The 9,197-nt window shown below is 43.6% G+C and overlaps 1 long non-coding RNA gene across 5 annotated transcripts; it reads right to left on the reverse strand.

The window, feature by feature from the left end:
* Window positions 1-283: 283 nt before the first annotated feature.
* LOC124686488 lies at window positions 284-3,682 on the reverse strand. 5 transcript variants are annotated; one of them, XR_006997842.1, is made up of 7 exons: window positions 3,656-3,682; window positions 3,394-3,576; window positions 2,971-3,097; window positions 2,491-2,810; window positions 2,153-2,262; window positions 2,028-2,086; window positions 284-753 (listed from the first exon to the last, which is right to left on the reverse strand). It is a non-coding gene; the product is annotated as an uncharacterized LOC124686488 (long non-coding RNA). The 5 variants fall into 5 exon arrangements; XR_006997850.1 differs by lacking the exon at window positions 3,656-3,682 and adding an exon at window positions 1,132-1,231 and having other exon boundaries at window positions 3,394-3,647; XR_006997846.1 differs by lacking the exon at window positions 3,656-3,682 and having other exon boundaries at window positions 2,153-2,259; window positions 3,394-3,647.
* Window positions 3,683-9,197: the final 5,515 nt, after the last annotated feature.

Consider the following 9,197-nt stretch of genomic DNA (forward strand, 5'->3'; position numbering starts at 1 on the left):
ATCTCTACTACTTAAAAAGAACGAACGTGTTCCCCCTTCTCCCCATATTTCGTCGTCCTTTTGGTCGTCCGTCCCACCATCCTTTCTCACGCTGCAATTCAGCAATTTGGTGGTCCTAACCTTCCCAGAATATAACTCACGCTCCAATCCAGCCCAGGAAATCACGCATTTAACAGCCACGGGCATTTCGTCCTGTTGGTCGTTCAGGCATTTAACAGCCTGGGCCAGTTTAGGAATCTCACAAATTACCTTCCTCAGGTATGTAATATCACCTTCCCTCAAATTACAGTGAACAAACCTTCCCAGAATATAACTCACGCTCCAATCCAGCCCAGGAAATCACGCATTTAACAGCCACGGGCATTTGGTCCTGTTGGTCGTTCAGGCATTTAACAGCCTGGGCCAGTTTAGGAATCTCACAAATCACCTTCCCTCAAATTACAGTGAACAATTAATTTAAATTAACTCGACCCATACATTACGCTATGGTAATTAAAACATTTCCAATAAACATTTGCGAGAAGGAAGCAGTCATATAAAGGGTACACTGAACAATGGCTCGGGCTAGAGATCTCGTGTATCTGGAGTTCAACCTGTCCCTCCCGAATTTCATTGAGTCACAAGGCGGATCATCGGAGAAGTTTAGGGAGTTCAGGTATGTAACACCCTCTCCCCCTCTCGAATCAGGCATGCTTTTTTCTGGATTTACATAGAACAATATCCTCTGTTCTTTGTCATGTTCTTCAATATCCTCTGTGCAATCACATAATGCACACATTAACATTCGAAGGTCTTGGCAAAACATAATGCAATCACAGTATTGTAGTAGATGTGGGGGGAGAAGCAACACACTATTTATCCATTCTCATTGTCCTTTTGGTTTGAGGTCGTGTGAAGTGACAGAATTTCCGCCTTACCGCTTACATTTTTTCCATTCTTAGGTGTGACTACAGTTTTCTATCAAGTGTATCAACTATTTATGTTGCGTTTCAGATTTCCGCAGACTGAACAATATATAAAAAACTATCATTGTAGCTTCTGATTTCTAGCTAATGTCCAGCAATTCTTGTTAACATCTACTGCCCGTGTATAAAAAACAGTATAATTAAGGATGGAGGGAACAAGAATTACCTGGGGCTAACCAAGAATTACCTGCAGCCCTAAATTTGATGTATTGCACACATATGCACTGGCGGATCTTAGTAGGGGCTAAACCAGGCCATGCCCCGCCCTGGATTTTTACCAAAAAAAATACTATACCAATCAGTTGGTAGCCTAACAGTTAAAACCCAGTTAATCAGCTGCACACGCCCAGGTCGGTAGTACTGCAGCCACGATACTAGGACCATCGTCGATTCAGCCATTCTCCATATATCATGGTTGTGTTGCGCTGGCCATTGAGCCAATAGGTTTGGAAATTCAGAGGCCCAAGCAGACAGGGATTCAGGGAAAGGATTCGACCAGCGGCTGCCGGTCGCCGTAATCTCACATCGTATGCCCAACTGTCCAAGGGTTGCGATGCAAGCACTAGCCCAAGGTCTAGGTGCCAGGCAGCGTCAGGTGCAGAATTAATCGAGCAGTTCACTTAAAATTTTCCTTTAATTGCGTCAAGACAAAGAACCAAAACCTGTATTTTATTTCTTTCCCAATTTCTTAGCTACTCATGGATTAATTGAAAAGAAAATCCCTAACTCTGAATTACCCTGCGCACCAGCAACATACTGTCCCGGTTCTGAAATAAGCCTGGCAGATTTGTATAATTCGCTTATATCTACACACTAAAATACATCTAGATACATGCAAATCTATACAATACCGCAACACTTACTTTCAAACGGAGGGTGTACTAGCTAAGATGTGATTCTTTTTTTCTCTTCTTTAATTTGGCCCGCCCAAATCTATACAGATGCGAGACTCACGAGATTATTTCAAATAGGAACAAGTACCCAGATTGGCTATACCTTGTTACTGTCTATTCATACAAACTATGGCATCAGAGCCCAGGAGATAAACAAGATTGGCTATACCTTGTTACAGAACTTGAGTAGCTTTTGTCATTGGTCCATCCACTGTCATTGGCTTTCAGCTGCCCAGAAAACGATTAAGAACACAATACTATAACTTCATGAAACATGGAAAACACTATACATACTTCTGTAATATGCATTCCATGCAGTGGCAACTGCAGACTGGACTCATCCATGCAATGCCCTTGCCAATCCATAGGCGGTGGCATTATTGGCAGAGGAAGTGGACTGGCTGCTGCAATATTGATACATAAAAATATCTAGCTTTTAAATTTTGAACAAGCTAATTCTCCAGGTTCATGGAAATCAATGCAGGGCTATGATAAATTTGTACCTAAACTTTCGCTAAAGTTTGTCAACTCACCACAGCATCACACACTCATTTCAGTGAATTCAAAGTAACACATAGAAAATTGCAGCAGACCAAAAATTCTACCAAGAAACGAACAAGCCTCAGTTATACCTTCCAAGATCGATCATTGGTCCAGGATTCCAGGTAACCTGCTTGGCCTGCAACAATTTCAACTGACCTTGTAAAATCAAGATAATCTCAAGACTTCAGAGAATCAATAAACCTCAAACATGAAAAAAGTGATAGATGAAAGTTTGTAATGCATGCCTCCGGCGGCCGACGGAGATAGTGGCAGGAAGGTGTGTGGTGCTGATCCTGAGCCATACGCGGCTGACTCACACAGCTACCTCAAGTTGCGGGCACCTAGACTGTTTGCGGACCGCTGAGCCGAGCACAAACATCAATCGATGGCTATGTCTGGCTGGGCATCGCTGGGACGAGTACAGTGCGTGAGGACATGGAAACAACCCAGCACGGGAAGCTAGACTTAATTGATTTTATTACCTTGGGGCAAGTACAGTGCATAAGTACTAGAGATATAGATACATTTCTGGTCATACAAGAAGTCAATAACTCAATTGATTTTATTACCTTGGGTGCTAGACTTAAATCCACAAGTCTTCTAGCAATCTTTGGTCGCTCTTGCCTTGATCTCAGCAGTTGTCCACACGATAGCCAATGCTTATTTAAAATTAACTATAGCAGAAGTAACCTCAGGCTGAAAAAAGGGACGAGAGTACATGGTGAGCAGCAGAAAAGCAAGGTAAGAATTGAAATTGTCTCAAGAATCTGGTATGTACGTGCAAGTACGAACATCTACACAGGTTACTTAACATCCATATTCAGATAAAAAGTTTTAATAAAATGTTCTAACGATTCCATATACAGATAATAGCTTAAACTATGACTGAAACTGTATTCTTGCATCATGCTTTTTCAGAGAAAATGCGCTTATAAGATTACAAGAACTATGCTACTAAACTTTGTTCAGGAATTCATATCAGAGCAACTAACCATAGAATCAGACCAACATTAATTTTGGAGTGGGTATACCCAGAGCTGTAATCCTGGCTGTCGAAGGCCATCCTCTGGAACTGCCTGATGTCCACCGTGTTCGAGACATTGAACATCTGGCTCATCCCAGGTTGCACGTCGTTGGTCAAGTCCAAATTGTTGAAGGTCAGGCTGTCTAGAATCCTAACAACTTAAAAGACAGTCGAAGAAGGTCCATGGTGATATATATATATATGCACTGTTAAGGTAGTTTAATCCGTACCTGCCCCATCTTTGGGCTCCTTGAAGCAGTCCTTACGACAAACTTCTGGCACGTCTCGACGAAGTATTAACCTGCGCCATGATAAAAGCAATGTTAGTCATGTCCTATACAAAACACCGAGGCTGAGTCTCTTGAGCAACACAGCTGCAGAATACTTGTCAACTTATGGTCAATTTTGACATTTGAAAATAATTCACTTTCATTGAGCAATTGCATCTTTGGTATGAAAAACAATAATACATGTGAGTTGTGTCATCTTTGGTATGTAAATAAGAACTCCTGGAGCTACAGTTTACTGTCCAGTGATAACAATACTAAATAAAAACTCCTCGGGATACTTTTTCTTGAGATTTCGCAATAATTTGGATACTGTGGATCTGCAAAGCGGCCTCCATTCAGGATGTATTAAGGACTCATGACAGCAACGTAGGAAGTAGGTGATGTCTACTTTCAGGTATGCATGCTTTACAAGTTTACATGTCTCAGTAGGTTAGTACAATAGCTACAGGTTAGTACAGCAGCTACAAATCAATATTAAGTAGGTGATGAGCAATGCTTGAAATTAATTTTGACTTCCCTTTTTTAGAGTGACTACAAATCAGTTTTAAGATGAACTATTAACATCAGGTCGCACCTGTAGCAAGAAGTGGTTGCAAATCAGTTTTAGTTTCATATCTCTACTGCGATATGAATCTCTGCTGAAAATTAAAATTGCATGTATCAGTTTTGACCCACACCTGGCTGTGATTTCATTAATACCTTCATAAAAGCTGGCGGCGATGCTTCCGGTGGACCGGTTTGAGCAGCTCGACGTGGCGCGGAAGATCACCTCCAACGCGCTAGCTTCCGACGTTGCGCATCCCACATCGGGTGGCTGGAGACTGAGGCCACGGGATGCTCTCTCAGCTTGCCTAGCGCGATGACGCCATTGACCGCCTCAGTCGCGCCGACGACCAGAAAGTAGGTTTCCACTGCAATTGTGAAATAATAGCCTAATGATATACATACACCACCGCTTTATTTCTTTCCAAATCTAGATACATGTAGTTGCATACCATCTTAAGCACCATCCATACGTATCTTATGTGCTACTTCAAACTGGATCAGAAGATAGATAAGGAATGGCGGCACGAAACAACCCTATGCGATATGCTGTCTGTTGGTTTTACAGGGAGCTTTTTACTGTCCTAAATTAAACTCCCACAAGATATCCTTTTGCACTGCTTTGTTCATCGTTACAGGATTAAAATCACAGGAAATGTTTTTTTTAATAAAAATGCAGTGGTATTTATTTAATATCAGTAACTCGCACATTAGGGGCTTAATTAGTGTCCCTACTCCAGAGTTTAACTTAGGGTAATCAACCACGGTACGCAAAGATCAACATAGCAAGAACGGTTTTGAACAATATGGGTTCTTGGTTTACTTGTTCCTATAATTCCCCACTTCTCTGTGACCCTGTTTGCACTGGTTTGTACACATGCGAGAGTGGCTGCGGTGTTTACCATTGTTACAAGTACATATCCCATCTTCAAGAACTATAATCTTTCATTTGTTTCAGTGCTTCAAGTGTGTTCTAATTGTTGGACCAATTCATCTTGATTTATGCTCACAAACCAGAATTCGATGAGAATTGGTATTTTTAAATCAAATTGTCCATAACGATTTAAAATCCCTATAAATGTTCGGAAGTTTTCTCTTGTTATCAGCTATGTTCCTATGTTTTTGCAGACTCCACATAAGAAGCAAGCCGCTATAGATGTTCTTTGTCACTATTCACAATTTGCTATGGTGTGCATTGGTGAGGGAGTTTGCCCAACTGATCTCTGGTTGTGTCTTATTAAGGTATATTTCCTATCTTGTAACAAATGTGGTTTCTAACTGTTGTGCGTTTATTACCATCAATTTTAATGTCTGTCCTAAGCATGTGAGTACTTGGTCTTGTAATAATGTCTTCTTTGGGTGCCATTGAACCAATGTAGAAAATACATCTATGATTAAAAATGGTAGAATTTATGCCTTATAGCTATGTGATTGGTATTGAACTTATTGCTAGATAGAAACGACATAGCCAGTATCTAGACGAATAAGGAGATTTCTTACAAAATGGAGCATATTCCCCCAATTTGAAGATGGGGGCAGAGATACATTGGGGAATGCTTAAACTTGGCATGCGAATTTCCTTATTTCCTTAACAAAAAAGTTCACAATAAAGTCTCAAAATTTCCTAACAAAAAGCATATGTGCAGAAAATATTTGCGATCGCCTACCAAATACCGATCATGTGGCAATATAAACAGGAAATATTTGCGATCGCCTACCAAATACCAATCATGTACCAATATAAATAGGCATTACCTATTATTCTCCACGCTGATCAACCTTCCCGAGCAGCATCAATCCAACATCACCACTATATCACGAATCATTATCGACAACAAGGTATGAATTGAGGCCAAACAACACCACCCGCGCTCCCTCGAATCCTTTCGGAACTCTGGGATCTTCAACGGCACCGCGCCAGCCGTGAATCCTGGCTCATCCCTGCAGGCGCAGGGGAGGACCGGTCCGTCGCGAGGGAGCCGGCGGCTGGCGGCCGTGCGAGGGAGCCGGGTGGCGGGGATGCGCGAGCGAAGATGGGGCGGGGGGCGCGCGAGGCAGCCGGCGGCAGGAGCGCGCGAGGGAGCGGGGGCCGGGGCCAGGCGAGCGAATCTGCGCCGGGCGGCCGCGCGAGGGACCCGGGGCAGGAGCGCGCGACGGAGCCGGGGAGCGGGGCCGCGCGCCCAAAGCTCGGGCCGGCGGCCGCGCGAGGGAGCCGGGGGCCAGGAGCGAACGAGCTAAGCGGGGGCCGGCGGCAGCACGAGCCAAGATTGGGGGTGGAGTCTCTAGCCAGCAGTGAGAAAAATGGGAAGTTGAGAGGTGGGAGACGACGGGGAAAGGTGCGAGTATGTTTATTCATTCACCAAGAGACAACTTGCCTGCAAATGGGAGGAGAAAGATCTGCCTAATCGTAACGAGCATGTGAGATGGGGATGTGATTAGATGTGTAGACGTGATTAGGTGGTTTGCAACGTGTTTTGCGACTTTTCTGCTCGCTCAGGTATACATTAGTACAGGCTTAGCACCCGCCGCACGAAGCCACAAATATGCGGCGCCGCTGTGTAGTTTTGTCCAAAAAGAGATATACTCCAGTTTGTTGTCTCTGTGTTGTACGCTCCTGAGTTGAATCTTGGTATCTCCAGCTCAGTACCACTGCGTAGGTCACTTCTAATTTAATTCGCAAAAAATATCACTTCTAATTTTTGGTGGGTGCTCTTGGGCATGTGAGGAGCAAATATACTGCTAAAGATAGTGTGGCCGGACTTTTAAGTGTATTTTAACCGTGGGAGAGAATTGTATTTTTTTCATTCCATATGCATGCTTGTATGACTTATTTAATTTTTCTATTTCATATATGTTTTTCTTTTTTAGATAATAGCAGGGATGGACACTGATATTATTGATGCTCCGAAAGAATTCAACGAGATAGGCTCTGATGCGATATGCACGGTGGGTGGTATACTACTTTGAACTTTTTTATTTTTTCGCATGAACTATATATGTTAATGTGAAGTATTGTTGTGCAGAATGTTTTTGAGCTCAAGAAGAATTTTTTGGTAAAATGAAGCGGAAGAAAATATTCCTAGCATTGTACGGTAGTATTTAAGGAGCATCGAGGTGTAGATTCTTTTAATGTATAAAACAATTAGTCCAGTGCTTATTTAATTTTTATAAACGATGCCAATTATTATAACGTTCCTCAAAGCAATGTAGTTGTATTATGACAATGATATCTTGTTATTGTGTTCGGTATTATCATGCTATAGCACATTATAATATCCCTGATTTGATTTGAATTTTTATACTGGGTTTCAAATTATATATGTTCATTGAGAAATGAAATTTGAAGACCCGTGGCAACGCACGGGCATTTGTACTAGTCATAAGAAAAGTAAACTCGGGTACAGAGATAACTGACACACGAACGAAGATGTATTCCCGAGTTTCCACACACGAAGTTAGGTACGCCACGTTGAAAAGATGCGGGCTACCACGAAGATCTCCCGAACGCCACGAAGATTCACCTTATTCACCAAGCCAATTCCACGAAGGACAATGGTCTCAGTTGGCTAGCTTTTCTTCCACTCCGGAAATGACAAGCTCCACAACAACTTCAAAACCTCCAAGAAGGAGAAACCCGTAGTGGCGCATATCTAAGGCAGGAAAAATGGGGGGGGGGGGGGGGGTCGTGAGGGTTACGAGCGCGATCAAGCTGAATATTCAGGTGTGCGGGTATTTCCTAGCGATGCGGGAAGCGGAAAAAAAACATAGAGAAGAAAACTTACTTAATGATTCCACTTACAACTCATGCCTAGTACGAATCACGATGCAAACGATCATGAACATGTTTGGTGTATTGAATTTGCAAGCCACACTTAATCTTTCAGTGACGCGCAATTCACGGTGCAAATTCGGTTGCCCTAGAGCCAACTGCTAACTTAACTCTGGATCAATCGAGAATTGTAAAAACCAATATGTAATGCAGAAGCGTGGAAAGGGATAATCGAGATGGATGGATAATAATCTACAAACGTGTGAATATGGAACTACCGCGGCATGGATGTGTGCGGCCTCATGTGCACGTACGTACGAGTTTGACCATGCATGGTATATATCCAATTTGCAAGTGGCAGCAGCAAAACACCGTAATAGTCTTCACCATAGGTGGCCCAAGTCGCCCGTCGCCTTACGCGCTGGTACCGACGCATGGACCGGCAGGGCATCGCGTACTATACAGGTACTCCTACGAAGGTTCCATGTATACGTACCACCTGTTTCCTCAGACGGCAACATCCCCGGCTTGGAGCACGACGTGGACGTTGTTAATCTAGAACCTGTCGATCATATCGACCAAGACGAGGTGTAAAAAAGAAGACTGCAGGCTAGGCAGGCCTAGGACCAAACATGTAAGAGTGCGCGCGGCGCAGGTTCAGCTCGGGACGATCGACGCGGTAAACGTCCCGCGCGCGGTCAATTGGGTACTAGTACTATTTATCCGGGTTACTTTTCTTCGTATAGGACGCGATCGATCGGTGCTGCTACGTACGCAGCTACGTACGTGGGCGAGGAATGGAAGATGTACATACTGACCGGAATCAGACGTATGTACGTACGTACGTATCAACTGATGGCTCGCTGACCTGGCCTAGATGCTTTTGTTTCTGAATAAAGCTCGGACATTGACGGACAAAATTAAAAGTTCTAGCCACCTGTTTAGTCCGGCGCGAGTTGGCTCCTACTCAAACCCGAACCTAGATATTCTAGGATATGGTACTCTTTAATTAAGAGGCTTAAGAAAAAGAAAAACCTAGCCGCCCATCACTGTCTGCACCGACGGGTCCCTACCTCCTCGGTGTTCCGCTCCGATGGCGGGAGGGGTGGGGACCTTGGACCTACGCTCCACGTTGTAGTTGGGTCCATAAAGTTAGGGTTTGGTCAACCG

Source organism: Lolium rigidum, chromosome 1 (assembly GCF_022539505.1).
Source record: "Lolium rigidum isolate FL_2022 chromosome 1, APGP_CSIRO_Lrig_0.1, whole genome shotgun sequence".
In the NCBI taxonomy this organism is placed as follows: domain Eukaryota; kingdom Viridiplantae; phylum Streptophyta; class Magnoliopsida; order Poales; family Poaceae; genus Lolium; species Lolium rigidum.